Here is a 21,647-nt window from a genome sequence, read left to right on the forward strand (position 1 = left end):
TCCCACCGTTGTATGATAGTGTTCCAAGATGGAGTGTATGGTCATTCTGCCTTGTGAGTGAGGCCTGGCCACCAGGTGCTCGTGCTCCCACAGGGTACTGTCGCAGGACCAGCTACCAGAGAAGCCCACACTCTTGGCTGGAGGTCACTCTTCTTCCTCTTCTGTTTCTTCCTCTTCCTCTTCAGTGCCACTTACTGCAGGTTGTTTCTTCCTCTTCACTGTTTCTTCCTCTTCACTGCCACTTACTGCAGGTTGCGCCTCTCAGATCTGGCACTCTCTTGTCCAGCAATATCTGTGGTTCAGCAGGATCAGTGATGTTGCCAGATGAGAAAGTAGTGGGATGGTGAAAGAGCCCCAGTAGGGCTGGAGCTGGACCAGTGGTAGCACGGGGCTGGGATCCAGGAGCCCCTGACTGTCTCATGGCATGCAGGGGGTGGCGGGGTGGAAGGGACAGGGGCTGGCTGGGGCCCCTTGGCATCTCCTTGGAGCCTGGGCTGGGGCCGGAGTCCCAGGGAGGGAGGCTGGATGCTGGGACTGCAGCAGCTCTGGAATGCAGGGTTGTCTGCTTACAGAAGCCCTAGACCTCTCCTTGCCTGCAAATTGTCTTGTTCAGGACCTGTCAAGTCCCAAGCATGCCAGATAGGAGAGGTGCAACCTGTAATGCACTCAGATCAGAGGCAATTAAATCACTCTCCATCTGGGGATCCAATCTGCTTAGTCCTGGGGGTACACACTGGTCCTCTTGGCTCCCAATTCCAGTTCCGTGTCTCTCTTCCCTGAGATGGGGGAGTCCTGACTTTCATATCAGGGGGTAGGTAATTTTGGGGGAAGGAGATTCTCTCCCTTTTTCTCCCTCCCACATCTCCAGGAGCAAAAAATACAAATACTCAGGTTTTGGTTCTGAAACTAAATTATTGAACCATTTACTTTGTTTCACTGAAATGGAAAAAAAAAGACTTTATAAATATTTTTAATGAAAATACTTTGAGCAGCTCAAGTTGCAATTTTGGCTCTGGAAGGAGAATTTTGATAGAAATTACAGCATACACCCACAGAAAAGCAAACATGCAAATTCTTATGTAAATATCAGTATTTGCATATAATTTATCATGGAAAGAAAGAACTCTAGGGCCCAACTCAACTCTTATCTTAGAGGTTGAGTAACTCGAGTCACGGATCCTCATTTAGGTTTTTGTAGCTGCAAGAGCTGGTCTTTTAAGGAAGATAACGAAGAACAGGTGGGACAGAACCTGTCTCCAGGGCTGCATCGACACAAGCAGGTTCTTTTGAAAAAATGGGCAATTTCTGAAAGAACCTGTGAAGTGTCTACAGACAAAATGTGCTCTTTTGTTCTGAAATCGAAAGAAAGCAGGTGAAGAAGAGCGCCTTTTTATGAAAGAGTCTTTCAGGAAAAATAGCGTGATGGCCCTTTTTTCGAAAGAACAGTCTTCATGGCGCCAGATTTTTCAATCCTCCTCCCATTCTTTCAAAAGAGCGGGGGCTGTATGTATGCTCTCCACCCAAAGAGCGGATCGGTTTTTTGGACTCAGTCTTTCACAAGAAGTTTTTTGGAAGAGATCTTCTGGCAGAATTTCTTTTGAAGGATCACTGTAGTATAGACGTAGCCCCAGTGATGGATTTATCTTAGGCCACTGATTAGGTCAAGTGAAGAGGTCACCTGATAGCCCCTGAAGAGGGAAGCCGCTCTATTACTGAGAAGCTTCCTGCAGGAGATGCTAAGTCGGAGACAACTGGGAGAAAATGTTTCTGTATCATATGGGAAGGTTGGCTGGTAGAGTGTCCTGAAGGCTCCTGAGGAAACTCCATGATCAAGAGCTATGTTAAGCTCACTTCAGAGGTATGGAGACTGTTGGGTGGGGGACAGACTTTCTTTGAGTTATGCTGGCATTTCAACGGTGTTGTTTTGATAAACTAGGCTAGAGAATACTTGGCATTCCGCTTACATGAGATCCTGCATGTGGTCTTTGGGGAACACAAGAAGGAGAAACTGAGTTGAAAGGTCCAGCATTGGACTGGGTTACACCTTCTTTTAACCCCAGTTCAAAAAGCGTGTTTAAGCATGCACCTGACTTCAGTGCCAACTAGTTGCAGAGAAGTCAGTGAGAATAATCACATGCTTAAAGTTGGGTACCCTGAAGTTGGTCCAGGGAGGAGGCAAGAAGGCTCCAGGGATGGCCCCAGCCTGCAGAAGGACCCCCAGGCCTGCAGCCTCTCCAGTGGGGGGCACTGCTCTGGGGGCTGGCCCTAGCCTCCAACTGCCCCCCCCCGCCACCAGTTTAGCCCTGGTCTTCAGCTGCATCCCCTGATGCAGCCTTCAGCTTGTTCAGGAGGTTGGGGCGGCTTTAGGGGCCATCCTCAGACTGCAGAGCCCTCCCCCATACTCACACCCTAAAGCCTGTCCTAGGGGGTGAGTCACCAAGGTCTGGCTCTGGCCTCCTGCTGGCCTCCCCACCAGCCTGCAGCTGGTCAGGGCTGTGGGTGGAGGCATTTCCTGGTTGTGGGCCAAATTACACATTTCCTAGGGGCTTCAGGGTGACAGATCCAGTGGGTGCAGGGCTCCCCCCACTTCCAGCACTCCAACACTTACAGAATGGGTGGCTGGCCATGTGGAACTCCATCCCCAACTGGCTACTTTCCTGGTGGTGCAGCTGCCTCCAGTGGTCATTCTGAGATATATCGTTCCTCCTGTCTGTGTCCCCTGCCTTTCCATGTTCCGGAAACCATTGCCTTTCCAGGCACTTCCTGGTTTCCTCAACTTGTTTTAAGTTAGGGTAAGAGTAAACTTCATACCAGATTTGATAGTCCTAGCTCTTCCAGTTTAGGAGGAGTCATGGACGTACAGATGAACAGATTCACAGACAGACAGATACACTCTAAAATATAGATAGATAGAAAGATAGACAGAGAGCGTACGTGTATGGGGTTAGATAGATAGATAGATAGATAGACAGGCAGCGGAGGTTTATGGGGATAGATAGATAGATAGATATTCTCTTTGTCTTTCAAAGTACTTTGGAAGTAACTTCCAGATGGGGAACCCCATGTCTTTGTCTAGGGTGGAGTAACTCTGAGATGGTTGGCAACCATGTTAAATCTGACTATTTAAGTTTCTCTCCATAACTTTACATCAGATGCTTGAGTCTCTATTACATATCTGCATCTGAGCTCTGTCACATATAAACTGTGGTGATCACACCAGAAATCTGTGATGGCCTTCCCGTAGAAGGCGACGGTGGACTAGTCAAACAGATCTGAGACATTATAATACTGACCAGCTATGGCATTGCTTGGTCCTGACAAAAGCCTGTCACGTTCCCTGTGTATCTCTGAAGGAAGGCATGTTTGCAACTTGACTTAAGTGTTCCTCAGGGGAAGAAGTCTTGTCCTCCTTCAGGAGAGGTTCTTTCCCCACCAGCATGTCTCGTACGTGATGGCTTTCAATGGATCTGTTATTCTAATGCCATGGACACTTATCTGCATTCATAAACTGCACAGATTAGTGCATGGTTCGTTGAATTTTCCAGTCACAAAACTTTAACTGCCTTAATCTACAGGTTCATGAATGTGCCATCTCCTCTGGTACATCTGTTGTGGTCTGTTCTTTATTACTTAATGATTAATATAAGCCCTTTTATTATATTTGAACGAACAACTTGGGATCTTTACGTGACCAGAGTATTCAAAGATTGTCAGGGGAGAGAGGGACATTCTCTTCTGCTTTGGAGAGTCACATGACTTGATTGACGTTAATTCCTAGTATTAGAGTGTCTTCAGTCCTCTGAACCCAAATGTTTTGTTTAATAAGATCATGGCAAGTCTGATGCAATATGCAAGACAAGCTAAATAGCTCTGTAAAGCCTGACATTACACTAGGTAGTTTAGTGTGTTAGATTTCCATTAGCAACCCATCAATAATGTGTTGACAGATCAAATATAAAAGTAACTATCCTCTGGGATGGAAATATCCAAACTGTGTGTACAATCAGCAGCCCTCCGCGTGAAATCAAAATGTATTGAAATAGAAGCTTGTTCACCTCTAGAAAGTGCTTTTAGCAAAGGGGTGTGGCATCCCACTGCGACTGACTCTGGAGATAGTTGGAAGTCCCCTGGTGGGAGGAAGGTCTTAGCCTGCTCACTGGAAGTGGAAGGGCGGGGCAAACCCAAAACAGGAAGTATAAGATGGGAGCCCTGCAACTCAATTGGGCAGCATCTGCTGGAGGAGCCAGATGCTTCCCATTTATTCTTCAGTAGGGAGACCACTGAAGCCCCTTGTGGACTGCAGAAACTGGAGACACAGAGGACTTCAACCATCCTGAAGAGACTATGCCAGGATTAGGACTGTAGGACATGCCTGATGTGGAGGAATTGCTGGGACTGCTACTTGCGTGAATCCGGAAGAGATGGAAGATGGCCTGTGGATGTTGGTTTGGAGGACAGGGAGTTTACGACGCAGCCCAGGGAGCTAGACCACTGTCCTGGAGATGTGGTAAGCTTGTTGTGGGAGACTATGATGCTACTATTAATGCTCTCGGCTGGGATGTGGTGGAGTTGGGCAGTCCCCCTCCCCCAGGGCTGGCAGTACTTCTTCTCTATAGGCTAGAAGGCCTTCCTGCCGAATACTCGATTCTCATACCTGAGCACCATAGACTGCTAATTCCTAGAGCCCTACAGGGATACTAAGTTGCTATCCATATATGCATCTGCAAAAATAACCTGCAGATATAAAGCAGGTATATGCAGATTTGAGGGGTTGTAGATGCAAAATTTGTAGCTGCATCTGCATCCATGTCCACAATATGTGGATTTGCAGGGTTCAACGAATTCACTTTCCTGCTTACCTAAGTTGTTCCAGAAGCAACCACAGCAAAGAGGTGGGGCCTTCCTCAGAGACTGACAGTGGGGAAGAGCCACACCCACCTATCACCTGCAAGGCTCCATTCATGTACAGTATGGAAATCTCCTCCTATCTTTACCACTTTACAGCTGCCATTTAGCTCAAGCTGTGGATCTCAGACTCAAAACTTTTCCAGGCAGAGGGTGTGTAACAAGAGGTAAATGTGGGTCTTTTGGTACCAAGTTCAAATTTTGCTAATGGCCTAAAAGAGCTTCCTTAAACAGAGTGTGGGCATACACACTTGGCCGGGGGCATTCATGGGAGATGAATGTAACCTGTTTGACACACTTGACATGACTCAAGACCTTGTACTCTTGGTGGTGCCTAGGTCATCTACAGGTCTCCTCCACTTCACTCTGTCTCAGGACAAAACTTCTAGATGACCCGAGGAGTACCCCAGTTGTTGGCCTTCAGTCTCAGTAGATCTTCTTCACATTGTCCGAGGTCTTCCTCCTTTGTGTTTTCCTTGTGGGTTCCGTATGAGAGCTTGACAGACGATGATGGATGATGTTACACCTACCAAGACACAACACTCCACAGCATACATAATTCTCCCCATAGTGGAGAGGAGGACAGAAAAAGAACAATCTCATGCCTCATGGTGTCATAAGCTACGTCTACACATGTATGCTACATCAAAATACCTTATTTCGATGTAGCAAAATTGAAATAAGCTATTTCGATGAATAGCGTCTACACGTCCTCCAGGGCTGGTGCCGTCAACGTTCAACTTTGACGTTGGGCAGCACCACATCGAAGTAGGAGCTGCAGGGGAGCGTCTACACACCAAAACGGCCCACATCAAAATAAGGGTGCCAGGAACAGCTGCAGACAGGGTCACAGGGTGGACTAGCACTTCCCGGGCAACAGCAAGCCGCTCCCTTAAAGGGCCCCTCCCAGACACACTTGCACTAAACAGCACAAGATCCACAGAGCTGACAACTGATTGCAGACCCTGTGCATGCAGCATGGATCCCCAGCTGCCGCAGCAGCAGCCAGAAGCCCTGAGCTAAGGGCTGCTGCACACGGTGACCATAGAGCCCCGCAGGGGCTGGAGAGAGCGTCTCTCAACCCCTCAAATGATGGCTGCCATGGCGTACCCCCCTATTTCAATGTTGCGGGACACGGATCGGCTACTCGTGCCCTACTGTGACGTCCAACATCGAAGTAGGGCGCTATTCCCATCTCCTCATGAGGATAGCGACTTCGACGTCTCGCCGCCTTACGTCAATTTCAACTTCGAAATAGCGCTCACCACGTGTAGACGTGGTGGGCGCTATTTCGAAGTTGGCACGGCTACTTCAAAGTAGCCGGCACGTGTAGACGCGGCTATACTGATGAACAGCTCAGACTTCACAGCATGCACCTGGTGTTGGTAACATTTCTTAATGCCCTCCTGTAAAGTATTCATATCCTGCAGTCAGGAGGGTGCTATACAAACCTCAAATGAGTATCTCTTTATCATTTGGATAACCCTCATCAGCAGAGTGTGTGACTACCTCATGTTATAATAAGAACAATCACCAAACAAAACTTTCCATCTCTCTTCTGAGCCTTGAGAAATAGCTTATTTCCCATTTGAACGGGAACAATTATTTCTATTCCAATGTTATCCGGGCTGTTCTGAACTGAGCACTGTGTAATAAATTATTTTAATTAAATCACCCACTCTGTGCTCTCTGTGGGAAAAAAGAGGCTTTCTGCAACCATAAAATGACTTGTTGTGTTTATAGGAAACAGAAAGGTCTTTGCCCTGAAGAGCAAATAAAGTCCGGGTGTATTAAGGAGATTTTAAAACATCTCCTTTCCTCTAAAAAATGAAATTGTTTCATTTAATAGCAGATGAGCTCAGGCCATTAGATCAAAAAGAACAACTTTCATACCTTCTTTTATCAACTTCTTATTGTCATAAATTTTAGATGACTTTTCCAAGATGGCCATTTTATCCGTTCTCTTTTCCTTGGAGTAATACCTTCCAAGATGGCCACCTTAGCACTTCTTCCTGCTGGAATGATACCTTTTAGGATGGCCATGTGGGCCCTTCCAGTATGAGTGCTCAATTTCCACAAGCATTTGAACAAATAAAGATCGGCTGCAGGAACTTCTGAGGACCCTCAATATGAAAGGGGATGGAAAAGTAGCTGAAGCTGGTTTGGAGCTCACACAAGGGGATAGGCAGGAATGTTTGCCAACTAGATGAGTAGATTTCTTCCAGCATTCTGTCTGGGCATGATCATGACTGATCTTATGCAAGTGGAAGGAAGGTGCAGCACTGTGGTTCTGGGGTACACCAGTATTTCCAAAGCACAGCTGGTACCTTCAAGGCACAATGCATCCATCTGGGCCAACTGCAGGGGTCTCCTGTCTACATGGGTTAGCTGCAGACATGAATAAATGATCAGCCATCAAATAGTAATGGCTTTTGGTCACTTCTGATCTTCACCGGCTTAGGACAAGAGGGAAAAGGCTGGTTCAAATGCTCCCAAACCTGCTGGAAGATATTTGACCTTCATTTTTTACTGTGCCTAGTATGTCTGCTCCATACTTAACATTTTATAGGCTTCTTTATGCAGGACTGTTCCTGTCTACCGGGGAAATAATACACCTTATAAAAGCCCAGTACTGTGTAACTAAACACCTGTTAGATTACAGTCATACTCATCAGAGTGTTTCTACCAAAAAAACAACCACAAAAAACATTGAAATTCAGGGAAAACTACTTCTAAAAATATACGACAGTTGTTTATTTTTCTACACATTATTTTAATGAGGTAATAGGCACATTATCCAGATAAAGTTTCACTGATTAAATGGATTCACTCTGGTTTTTTTTTTAAATTCTCTAGGATTCTTTTCCCTCTCTTGGATTCTGGGGATTTTATATCATAATTTGGACCTGATGCTTTTCAAAACAAAGGGGGTAGGTTGGTAAAGGGTGTGTTGTGAAGCTGTCATTCCTACCAGGCTAGAGTTAATGTTACAGTGTGTTATTTGTGGTTTTTGTGTCACATGTATAATGGGTGTAGCAGCCTTAACTGCATTGCAACAGCATGTGTGCATGCAGAGAGTTTTGTGTATTTTATAGCTATAAGCATATGTACATATTCATACTATCGATGGTTGCAAAGTGCATTGGGATTCTTTGAAATGACAAACACCATACAATGTATGATTATTATTACTAAAGAGGAAAAACCCTTTCTATATAATTCAGGCTGAACTTCTCTCATCCAGCATCCTCAGCACCTGACTGGTGCCAGATGAGAGAATTCGCTGGACCATAGGAGGGCAATATTGTCTTGCACATTATCATCAGTTCCACTGCTTACTGGCCTCTGAGAAGACATTTGGGGTAAATTAGAGCTAAATAACAGTGCAGCGCACAGACAGACAGGACTGGTGGCGGGAAAAAAAACATTATGGCTACGTCTACACATGCAGCCAACATCGAAATAGCTTATTTCGATGTTGCGACATCGAAATAGTCTATTTCGATGAATAACGTCTACACGTCCTCCAGGGCCGGCAACGTCGATGTTCAACTTCGACGTTGCTCAGCCCAACATCGAAATAGGCGCAGCGAGGGAACGTCTACACGTCAAAGTAGCACACATCGAAATAGGGATGCCAGGCACAGCTGCAGAAAGGGTCACAGGGCGGACTCAACAGCAAGCCGCTCCCTTAAAGGGCCCCTCCCAGACACAGTTGCACTAAACAACACAAGATACACAGAGCTGACAACTGGTTGCAGACCCTGTGCCTGCAGCATAGATCCCCAGCTGCCGCAGAAGCAGCCAGAAGCCCTGGGCTAAGGGCTGCTGCCCACGGTGACCATAGAGCCCCGCAGGGGCTGGAGAGAGAGCATCTCTCAACCCCCCAGCTGATGGCCGCCATGGAGGACCCAGCAATTTCGACGTTGCGGGACGCGGATCGTCTACACGGTCCCTAGTTCGACGTTGAACGTCGAAGTAGGGCGCTATTCCTATCTCCTCATGAGGTTAGCGACTTCGACGTCTCGCCGCCTAACGTCGAAGTTGGTGCCGCTACTTCGAAGTAGCGTGCACGTGTAGACGCAGTTTATGAGACTGTGGGAAACTTGGTCACATCCATGATAAGTGACATCCGGCCAACTGAAATCATTCCAGATTAGGGATGTTGCTGGATGAGAGGGGTTCACCCTGTAGTCAAAGCTTGTTCTGTATGTAATCCTGGAGTGGCAGAATGCACTAGATGTCTTGATTGTCTTTTTATTGTCTAAATTGAAGAGAATTTTACCAATGTGCACATCCCTTCTAACAGGCCATCTTGTGCCTGGGATTGGGTATGGAAAGGAGTAAGCTGAGAGATTCCTCCTGCAGCACCTGAGAAAGACCTGGAACTTAATTATCTGCCCATATATACAAAGAGGGCAGAAGAAAAAGACAGAGAGAGGAAAAATTGCAACACCCTCCAGGAGTTTGACAGCCAGAGACAGCACTTCAACAGCCTGCTATGAACCTATTGCAGATGGATAGTGCTCCCAAAAAACAAACGGACAAGATGGGAGGTTAAGTGGGAGCTCTGTATTTGTGAGATTAGAGAAAGAAATGTAGCTCCCGGAATGAGACCAATTAGGGAAAGGGCACTGTCCTTGCACAGACGTTGCAGTAAGCATCTGCAAGGGTTTGCATATGTTTTGTTGAATTAAAGGCTCAATTAAAGAAGCTCGTCCAGCTGGAAAAGTGCTTTCCAGGATTCTGTGAGAAAGTTAAGTGGAGTTCATTCCTCTGGCAGAAGCACCATCGGAGAGGAGGAGGGACTGTCAAATAAGCCTGCCCTAAATCTTCACAAAGATAAGTGGTGGCAAGAAAGGTCATGAGACCTTAAGATCCTTTCAGTTCCTCTGCAGTACAGTCAACAGCAAATTGCAACCCCCTGCCCCCGGCTCTTGTTCCCGAAGACTGAATAGAGCTGAGAGATACTCTTCTGACTCAACATATTTCCCTCAGAAACTACGAGTTCAGTGAACTCCAACTACTTCATGGGACTGAGTCATGTCCAAATTTGACAGGCAATTATTTAAATGTTTTGCTTTGACTTTATCATTTTGACATGTCTATCATAGTTTATCATATAAAACTGAAAACATGTTAATTGCGTTACATTCAACAGAAGAGTCGAAATGATAACGCCAAAATATTTTGATAAAGTTGGAATGCAATCTTGCGTTTTGTTAAAAGAAAAAAAATCAAGATTTTTGACTTTGTCCCTATTTGGGATGGAACCAAGTTTCAAAATCTCTGTCTCCCACAAGATGGAAATTCTTATTTGATGAACTCTAATACTAGATGTCAACCTGTCTTCCATGAAGCAAGCAAAGTGACTACTTTGTATCAGCATTAATGGAGTTTATTGAGTAGGTGTCATTGAGGACATTGTTGTGAGAAGGGAAACAAAATCAGCTAACAAGATACTGACCATCAAGACTTGGATTACCTGTTGACTGTTATTGTTTTGGGTGTTAGCCAGTAAGGCCTAGATCCTTCCAGGTATTTTGGTGCCTAACTCTCACTGAAACCAATGGGAATTGGTCACCAACTCCTTTGAGGATCTCAGCCGAAGCTCTTTGAAGCAGAGATTGTCTACCTCTTACAGTAGAATCTCAGAGTTACGGACACATCCGGAATGAAGGTTGTTCAGAACTATGCAATGTGCCGTAACTCTGAAGATGTTATGAACTTCAGTTACAGGGGGTGGGTGTGTATGCTCGGTCTTGCATCTTCAGTTACCAGGTAAGAAACTAGAGCTCACCGTGTAGTTTAAGCCCCAAGTCCTGGTGCAGCCTATTAGGCTGTAGCCAGGAGCAGATCCACAGGGCTGAAGCCCCTCCTGGCTAAAGTCCTGAACTCTGATGCACGTGATGTTCAGAAGCACTGAGCCCTTTACACCCACACTCAAAGGCTTGAGGTCCCCCCACCCTACAGATGCAGCCCCCCCCCAATGGCTGAAGTCCTGAGCCCCAGGGCTGAAGCTTGAGATAATACAATGTTTGCTGGCTTGCGGAGGGAGTGTAGGGGCAATTCTCTCAAGATGCCTGATTGATTACTTCTGGTTCCACAGGGTGTCCAGTTGACAAGTAAGTCCGTTACTTGGGTGTTTGTATCATTGATCCTGTACCATAGGTTGGTAGAGCTCCCAGCACAATGGGCGATCCCAACTGGGGCACAAGGACAATGCAAATATTAAATATAACAACTACAGTGTTATTAGCACAGGTGAAGTTTGGTGGTGTCCATAAGGACCATGCGGTAGGAAGCCAGGTGATTGAGGACAAGAACACAGGTCTTACAGGGACGGTAATCAATGAAGGTGAAGTGATTGCAGGGAAGCAAGCATGGGCTGCCCATATCACACATCATCTTGTAGAAGAAGTGGGGGGCAGCCCCTCTGGGGATGCAGGTTCCCCTTCCATACATATATGGGTGGGCAAGGTCAAGTAGTGGGTTGAGCCATGAGTTCAGCCCAATCAGTCAGTCAACACTGCTGATCTGGCAGCAATGTGGAGGTAAACTGAAGTTGGTAGAGATTGACTCAGATTATTCCTTATTCGCCCAAGAATAAAAGGGTAGTCAATGTTCAAACTGTAACTGAATCTTGTTTACCTCCAGGCAGTGCACATACCCCTGAGTTCCTGCCCATGGCAAATCCACATGCTAACCTCTAGTGCTTTGAAACATGAGACAGGAAACACGGGAACTGACACAAGAGGACACGCCCCAAACAGAGCAGCAGCGGCCCTTCAAAAAGAGTCATGTGCCCATAGTCTATTTGTGATCAGATCACAGCCTCTTGCTCACACAAATTTGCTTCAGGAAGGTGAAACGCTACCTCCGTGTTAGACCTGAATGTAACGTTAACATCATTTGTGTTTCCCCGTTTTGCCTCCACAGCCTATTGGTTCCATTAAGTGCTGTATCTACCTCACAGTGTATGTTCAACCTAACTAGCTTCAATAAACGCAACAGGTTTCACCAGTGTGGGGGAACAATGGATGGCTGTAGAGGTAGGGGCCAGAGAAGGTATCCATGTGTTTCAGCTGTGACATTTATGATGCCCAGGAGGAAGTGGCTGAGTGTGAGCAAGGCGCCGTGGTGCCGTATAGTGATGGAGAAGCGATGTGCTCTTTATCGATTAGGTGTGGCATAGCAGCTCTCTCCACTGCCGTGCTCACTGCTTATGGATGCTCTCACCTCACATTGGTCTGCCCCTTCTTGTAGGTCAGCCCAGTTTATGTTTCTGTCCCACCCCTTCCAGTAAAACAATAGGTACAGAACAGCAGTGCACATCATGGCATTGGGCCTGTGGCCTTCCTGGTCCCTGCAGCCTTCTCTCACGGCTTTCAGCTCTCCTCACCACCTTCCCTGGAAGCTTTTCTCCATCTTCTTCATGTCTGATGGGGGAACACAGGGGCTCCCACTACAATAGCTTTCAGTACAGGGGCCTGTAACCAATTGCTAAGATCTGCTTTGTCAAACTACTTGCTGCTAGCTCCCTGGGCTACTTCCTACAAAGACAGTCAACAGGCCTCTCTCCCATCATTTCCTTCTGGGCTGGAGTTGCAGAGCTTTCCCTTGCAATCTTCCAACAACACCTCAAACCAGAAGTACTGATGTCTGTCTCATTTGGGCTTCACTTTTAATCCCTGTTGTTTCTCAGCTATTTGCCTCACAGGACACTCTCCCTGGAAGTCCAGACTCTGCCATCGACTGTGTTCCTCATCCACCTCAACTCCCATGCCAGGGCTCCTGCAAGGGGGCTGCAGCACTCCACTCCCCAGATGCTCAGCCTGGCCTACCTCACAATACTCTCTAGCATCACCTCATGAGCTCAGCCTCTTCCTGGTATTACCAGTTCTTTCCCTTTCCCTTGGGGCCCTACATGAGCCTTCTACTGACAGGGGACCCTAGTTCCACCACAACCATTCTACACCCAAAAAAGGGACTTTAGAATTCCTTTCTTTCACTCCTTGCAATGCCCATCGTCTTCATCTTCTTCATCTTCTGTTGCGTGGCATAGCTGACTCATTTCCAGAGTCTATTACTGTCATGCACTGTATTTTGTATCTTTTGCATGACTCACCCCTCCCCAGTCATCTTAAAAAACTGCAGAACTTTTATTTTTAATTGGGACCCATTCACCTTGTATTCTTGACAGTTGTGGAATAGCTGATTCTGAAATAATGCTGCTGCGTAGACATACCTGTACGAAGTAATTCTGTGCCTGTAAGGGTATCTCAAGAACATTACATTCATTAGTTAGCTTTTATCCTCTACTTCACGGGATTGCTCCTTAGCTAGGTCTACACTAGAACCATCTGGCGACAGACAGTAGTGTTGACAGGGAAATCTTGACAGAACCTCTGTTGACAGATTGCATCTACCCGCAATTCTTTCTGTTGACAGAGAACTGCCAGATTGCACTGCCTTCTGGTGCCTGAAAGCAGAATATCGGAGGGGTAGCCGTGTTAGTCTGGATCTGTAACAGCAACAAAGGGTCCTGTGTCAACCTGAAGCAAATCCTAACCAGCGACTATACACCGCACCACAGTCACTCTAACTCGGGGACCCATCCATGCAACAAACCTCGTTGCCGGCTCTGCCCACATATCTACACCAGCAACACCATTACGGGACCTAACCAGATCAGCCACACCACCGTGGGTTCATTCAGCCGCACATCTACCAATATAATTTATGCCATCATGTGCCAGCAATGCCCCTCTGCTATATACATCGGACAAACTGGACAGTCTCTGCGGAAAAGAATAAACGCACACAAATCAGGCATCAGAAATGGCAATATACAAAAACCCGTAGGAGAGCACTTCAATCTCCCAGGCCACACAGTAGCAGACTTAAAAGTAGCTATCCTACAGCAAAGAAATTTCAGGACCAGACTCCAAAGAGAAATTTCTGAGCTACAATTCATCTGCAAATTCGATGCCCTCAGCTCTGGCTTAAACAAAAACTGTGAATGGCTGGCTAAATACAAAAGCAGCTTCCCCTCTCTTGGTGTTCACACTTCCAGATCAACTGCTGGTAGTAAGCCTCACCCTTGCTGACTGAGCTAACCTTGTTATCCCCACCCTTGCTCTGGCTTATTTATACCTGGCCCTGCAGATTTCCAAGACCAGCATCTGACGAAGTGAGTCTGTGCTCACGAAAGCTCATGCTCAAAACTTTTCTGTTAGTCTATAAGGTGCCACAGGACCCCTCGTTGCTGAAAGCAGAATGGCAGCTCTGCAAAGAGGGCTGCCCAGCAACCAGAAGTCATCTTTGTCGACAGAAATGTCTACACTGCACTTCTCCCAACAGTGCTCTCTAGTGTAGACGCAGCCCCTGAAGGAAAAATGTGGGTCTATCTGAACCTATTTCTTCAGCGTACCTGTGTGTCATATCCTGAGATTTTATGCTCCTGTTTTCTTACTGGCCAAGTCTCTTGTAGGCATGCTAGATCAGGCTCTCATCCCACTAGTATTTTTTCATTAATTCCTGCCTCTCTGTTACCAACACCATGCTCTGACACTTCAGTATTTCCTTCACATAGGAAAGGATGAAGTCATTCCACTGATAAGTCACTAGCCTGTAAGTCTTCTCCAGCAGTTTAATTATAATTCTCATTTTGTCTTTTCTTTCCAGTTTGAGATACACCATTTATCGATTCTGTCATAACACAATCAGTCCTTTTGTTTCTATAACTCGGATGTCACCTCCTTTCATCCCTCTGTCGCTGTGTCTACACTTGGTCAAAATTTCGAAAGGGCCATGCTAATGGCCAAATCGGAGAATACTAATGAGGCCCTGTAATGAATATTCAGTGCCTCATTAGCATGCTGCCAGCTGTGGCACTTAGAAATGTGGCACTTCAATAGCACGTGGTGTGTGGCTCAGCTGATAGGAATAAGGGGATTTCAACATTTGCAGGGTCCTTTCGAAAAGGGCCCCGTGTAGACAAGCCACGTGCAATTGAAACACACCACTTTCGAAGTGCCACAGCCAGCAGCATGCTAATGAAGCGCTGAATATTCATTTCAGCGCCTCATTAGTATTCTCTGATTTGGCCATTAGGACGGCCCTTTTGAAATGTTGACCAAGTGTAGACGTGCCCTGTCACTTGTTACTTTCCTCCCATTCATTCTTTGCACTAGTTCCTTTTACCCCACTTTAGAGATCTCCTATCTCCTAGCAGCCTCTGCCTATGAAAAACTGTTAGTAATTCTAATGTTTTGAACTTCTGCCACGTGCTTTGCCTCTGTACACGCTTCATGTGCAGAGCTAAATTTTTCTTCCTATCTGCAATTATTTTTCTATCCCTTCCTTCCAGTTTTCAGACGCATGGTCACTCCATGCTTCCTGTACTGTTTTCCCTTTGCAGTTATTTGCTACATGATCAGATTTTTTTGGCATCTGTATCATCTTGGAGGCACTGGAATATTGGGTTTAGTCCAGATAATCTGCTACTATCTAGTAGCATCCTTCCCTTATATGTGACCAGCTATTGAACGCTTACTATCCTTCTGCTAATTACCATCTTAGCAGTTATCACCTTATCTTCACCTACTCCTTGGTCTTCTGATAGTAGTAGCATCCTTCAGTCTATGTAGACTATGGAACGCGCCCTTTGTAGTTCCGTTTGGCATCCTTATTTGCAGCGCCGGCTGTGACTGTGAAGACCCACGTAAGAGTGACAGTCCCTGCTGCATCTGTTGCATAAGTAATGGGTGTCAGGCAGGTCCTTGCTGTGCTTTCTGTGGGTTCGCTTCTCTTTTGCTAGCTGTCTGATCCTCAACTCACCCTTTTGAAGGCCCTTGTATAGTTCCTGCCTCCATGTGCTGCAATCGTCTGCCAGCTCCTCCCAGCTGTCTGGCTGGATGTCTACTTCCCTGAGGTCTCTCTTGCAAACATCTTTGTAGCGCAGCTGGGGGCATCCGGGAGGTCTTTTGCCAGTGGCTAGCTTGCCATACAGGATGTCTTTTGGGATCCTTCCATCATTCATCCTGTGGACGTGGCCAAGCCAGCGGAGCCGACACTGCCTGAGGAGGGTGTGCATGGTTGGGATTCCAGCTTGCTCGAGGATGGCAGTGTTGGTCACTCTGTCCTTCCACGATATTCCAAGGATGCGCCTGAGGCAGCGCAAGTGGAAGACGTTCAGTCTCTTTTCCTGGAGGGCATACAGGGTCCAAGTCTCGCTGTCGTAAAGGAGGGTGCTGAGGATGCAGGCTCTGTAGACTTGCATTTTGGTGTGAGTGTACAGCTCGTTGTTATTCCACACTCTCTCGCTGAGTCTGGACAGAGTTGTGGCCGCTTTACCGATCCTCCTATTTAGTTCAGTCTCCAAGGACAGGGTGTGAGTGATGGTGGACCCGAGGTAAATGAACTCGTGAACAACCTTTAATGTATAGTTGTCAATGCTGATTGATGGAGAAACAGCAACGTCCTGAGCAAGTACATTTGTCTTCTTTAGGCTGATGGAGAGCCCGAAGTCCTTGCACGCTTTGGAGAACCGATCCAGCAGCTTCTGAAGCTGGTCTTCTGTGTGTGACACGACAACAGCGTCATCTGCGAACAGCATCTCTCTGATGAGGACTTTGCGCACCTTAGATTTGGCTTTCAGCCTTGCAAGAGTAAACAGTTTCTTCTGATATTTCAGTGGAACATCATGTACTGCACCTCTTGTTCTCTCAGGGCCCCTGACAGCTTATTTTAATTTCACTTCACATCTTTTGTCTTAAGTAGCTTCCTTACTTCTTTAACATTCCACTAACAATCCCAGCCAGGTACTTTCTTCGGCTTGGTCTACCCTAGATCTTACAGTGGCCTGCAGATAGGCAATTCTACCTATGGCAATAGCTAGAATTGACTGGGACAGTTTCCCCTGTCAGCCCCCGTGGGTCCCTGAGCTTTCTGGCAGTTCCCTGTTGTGCCTCAGAGACTCACGGTGGCCTCTTAACTGCTCTGGTCTTTCCAGAGGCAGGGGTCTCTGCTTAGCGAGCCATTCTCATCATAGGCAAGTCCAGAATGGGGAGGATAAAGCTGGCCTCCTTGCAGGCCTTTGCCTGCTCCAGCAAAGTAACCCTCTGGGGAAGGGTGAGGGGAGTCCAGACCCACTCTGTACCCTGGAGTCTGGCCCAGGGTCCCTAAGAGGATGAGAGGTAGCTGGCAGGGCCTTCACCCCTGCCCCAATGTAGCTGCCTCACCCTGGGCCACTTCATCCACCGCTTCCCTGTGGTACCTTCTCGCTCCGCTCTTTCCAATTCCTTCCCCACTTTCCTGCCTGGCAGGGAGCTTTTTATGGGAAGTCCAGGGGCCTCAGTTGGCCATGGGTGCTGATTAGATTCAACTGAGGCTGCCTCCTAACGAGGCCACAGCTGCCTGCCCTAATTGGGCTTACTCCAGGAACAGGAAAGCGTTAGCCCACCTTTCAGAATATCTGCCTTCTAGCAAGTTCTTACAGCCTACGGGCTGTGGTCTGCCACATGAGTTATCTGCAGTCAGCTGTAAGCTCTGTCCTCACAGAGGAAGCTCAACGGAGCATTTCTGGGGTCTACTGCAGAGCCCAGAGAGATCGATTTCATGAATCTTTCCCAGATACGTGAAACTGAACTCCCAGAAGATCAACCCGTCTCCCAGTAAGTGTAGACACATCCTTACCTCTGACTATATCTCCAGCACCTTTTTATCCCCTCCGAAATCCTCTTTACTTCACAGTTTTACTATTTTGTCATGTCCCCGTCATTCCTCTTCCCTGCTCCTCATTCACTGACCCTTCTTGCGGTCCCTGAGGCTCAGCTTTTTCCTTTGTTTGAATCTGATCTTCCACAATGCTTTCTCTGGCTTCATCCTTTAGGTCAGGGGTGTGCAAAGTGTGTGGGGGGGAGTCCCCTTGTGGGGAGGAGGGGCACAACATTTCGTAAGGTGGCCATGGTGCAGCACGATCAGCTGCTGGGTCTCAGGTTCATAGAACCATAGAATCCCAGGGCTGGAAGGGACCTCAGGAGGTCATCTAGTCCAGCCCCCTGCCCAAAGCAGGATCAACCCAATCTAAGTTATCCCAGCCAGGACCTTGTCAAGCCGGGACTTAAAAACCTGCAGGGATGGAGATTTCTCCACCTCTCCAGGCAACGCTTTCCAGTGCTTCACCACCTGCCTGGGGAAGTAGTTTTTCCTAATATCCAGGTTCATTCATCTAACATAAAAATGTTTTTATGTATGGGTACTCATATTTATATGCCAATTAAAAAAGCTTTTACATTCTACAGACCTGCTGAACATTTTTTTATATGAACGTAACCAAAATTTCTATCAGTTGGATTACATTCGGCAGGGTGGGGATGGAGGGAGTTCTAACTGCAGGGATGAAAACTGGGGCTAACGTAAAATGTTTGCTCACTCCGGTCTATGTGGGTCTTAGTTTCATTTGCTGCCTCTTCCATCTCAGGCTTGGTTTGCACTAGGGAGTTAAGTTGATTGCAGATATACAATTCTAGCTGCGATAATTGCGCAGCTGGAATTGACTTGTCTGCAATTGACTTACTTGGGCATCCACCCTTCGTCACTAGCGAATGTTACTATTAGCTGAAGGGCCCATGATTATGCCCTGTCCAGAACCAGCTCTGGGCAAACAGGAATATGTTACCAGCTGCACAGTTCCTCATCACCACTGCACATGCTCCTGACCTTAACAGTCCTCTCCTTCTTTGGATGCCTGATGCACTCTTTGGTGTTTAGTTTGCAGCTGATGCAGGTCACAGGAGCCTTTCCACAAAGAAATAGAGTCTTATAAATACTGCACATTATAAACCCACTCCTGCACCAGCTGTACAGTTCTCAAAGTACTTTACAAGGGGGAGTAAGTGTCATAATCTCCATTATACAGATGGTAACACTGAGGCACCAAGCAAGGAGGTGACCGACCCAATATTACCCAGCAGGCCAGTTGAACTTCAAAGTGTAGAAGAACACATCTCTCTTCCCTGCCTGCTTGGACCCCTCTAGCAATGGGACTACCCTGTCCCTTCACCACAGAAAGGATAGTTCACATATTGTTGCCAGCTCTTTTCCTGGCCGGCAGCTCCCTGGAGGAACCTCATCTCTGCCACCATGCCTTCCTAGATGCACTCTCGCACTCAGAGTTATTCCCCACTGCAGCAGGCTTGAGACGAATGGCTGGGTCTGGTACCTGCCCTGGGGAAATCTGTCAACAAAGAACACGCATTCTATGGATCAGGAAAGTTATCCAACAGCAGCAAGTTGTGTCTGGTTAGGATCCATTCAAATATGAGTTCTGACTGGGTCTGAGGAGGCCTTCCCGTTCCCTGATTTAGTGCCGCCTACCTGACCCAAGAGCAGTGTTCCCTCTTTTTCCATTTATGGGCAGAATAAATTTTGTTATATGCACTGAGACATGTGCCAATGTGCACCACGCATAGAAGCACATATTGCCAGCTGTGGATGCTCCACTCATCAGCTGGGTGGCACCTGAATCTCTTCTGGGCAGCCGCCCAAGCACTCAGCTTACAGGGAACACTGATCCGAGCCCCATCCAACAAAAGCTTATCTCATTGTTCAGTGTGATGACACTGGGTCGATCAGACATAGAAAGGGAATGTGTGTATTTCTTTCACTGAAGCTTCTTAAACCAGCTAACACCTGTTTTTTATCTCTACAGAGGAGACTCTCCATGAGATCACCTTGTTTAACTTGATTCCCTGCCGGGAACCGACATGATGTTCTCATTTCAGACCACTGCTTAGATATCATATGGAAACAATCATAAAGTCCTAGGGTTGGAAGAGACCTCAGGAGGTCACTCTGCTGCAACCAAAGCAATGGCTGCCAGCAAAAGGATATGCCTAGAATGCATTGTAATCCTGTTACACCCAGGAATGATTTCACTGAAGAGAAATGGGGGGATGACAACGAAAAGCCAAAGCCCTAGCATGATCATTATATAATGCACACAGGACTGTGCATAGATTGTTTTTGGCACACATGAGTTTGTACTATTTCAATGAAACCCAGCTGGCGTCAGCTATATTTAGTGATATTTGGTTTTGGTGTTTGGTGCGACTGAAAAGAACTTCAGAAGAGCTATAACAGGCAACTGCTGATTGCTATCTCCTAAGGAGAGAGAGTTTCAGATGAACTGCAATGGCAAAGCATAATAAATTGTGCTTAATGAAAGGAAGGCTAAATGGAGCAGTTTACCTCTGCAGCAGGTTGTTTAGATTTGCAACCGAAAAGTGATTACCTTTTAAAATCTGCTCCGTGGCTTATGTGAAAACAAATGTAGTTCTGGTCTAATTCCTAGGGAGCAAATGTTTAGTGACTGGCTACTAATCTGTCTAAGCTGGCTGAAAAATGGGCTGACAATGTTGCCAACAAGTTCAAAAACATTCACATTTCACAAGGCTTGAAATGGATCACTTCATTTCTTTGGGTAATTTTAAATCAGTGTTTTCCCTAATTGCTTCCAAATCTTGTCTGTCATTTTCCCTTTTTGTCAATGGGGGAAAAAAGAGCAGGGCGAATGTGAATAAATATTGGGAGGAAAGCTGTTGTGGAAAGAGGAAAGTTTCTAGACAACAACAGGTCATTTTTCCTGAACATTTTCAAACCAAAAAAAAATATATTCCTTGCCTGTCAAAGTTTTTGACCACTTGTCTCTCTGGCCATTGCCACCTTAGAATCCGCGCTTCCTTTGCCATTTTGCTCAACAACTTGAAAGCTGCAAAGTTATCTGATGTTTGGAGAAATCACGGATTTCTCAGCGAACAGGGCGCATGACAAATCAAGGCAGGTTCTGCTTTTCATGAGACAAGTAGGACAGCAGCACTGCGATCCGTTCACACTTAAGTCTTTCCTTCTTGACAACCCAGCTGGGAGCTACAGTGACAAGTGGCTTCGTTCCAAGATATGTAATTTCTAGTCTACATGTGGCTGCTCTCATTACAGATGTCACTCAGAGCAACACAGCTGGGGCAAATTATGCATTCTTAACAGCTCAGAAAACCCACCTGGCAAACTGTCACACACACGCTTGATTTTTCCCTTTTTCTTCCTTTCTTTCGTCCCATTTTTTAAAAACAGTTTTTGACACTGGTATGTCTGGAGGAAAGTTCCACCACAGACCACTGTAATCGGAGAAACAGGATTTACTGCATTAGTGGCTAGCTATACCAGGCTGTTATATTTTTACGCAGACCATCCACTAGAGGATGATGTGATCGTGCTACTGCCAATGTCCAGCTTCCACCTGAGTCTGATTCAGTTCAGTTTTGGAAGGGTGAGCCTCAAAAGAGTTGAAGTGTGGCTTTGGCTCAGCTAAGCTGGCAGAGTCTGTCACATTATTGGGGTCACACTACTTACCAGTTCAATTTTCCCTCCGTAGCTGCCACACAACTTCCTTCCTCAGACCTGGTAGCCTATCAATCTCCAACGAGCAAGGACAGACCAGAGAACCTCTGGAGTAGTGAGGAGGCAGGGTGGTTCAGTGGTTATGTTAATGTGGGACTCAGAAGACATTCTGTGCAACTGTGAGAAGGTTGCTTAGGGAATGTCCGTCACAGATGTTGACTCTGTGAGAGGTCCATGGCTGAAGGGAACTGCAAATAAAGAGTTATCTGGCACCTGCAGGAGGACTGAGAGCAGGGAGTGGGAAGGAGCCTTAGGGTGGGGGCTGGACAAGGGCAGGA

The sequence above is a fragment of the Carettochelys insculpta genome, chromosome 2 (assembly GCF_033958435.1).
Source record: "Carettochelys insculpta isolate YL-2023 chromosome 2, ASM3395843v1, whole genome shotgun sequence".
Taxonomy (NCBI): Eukaryota; Metazoa; Chordata; order Testudines; family Carettochelyidae; genus Carettochelys; species Carettochelys insculpta.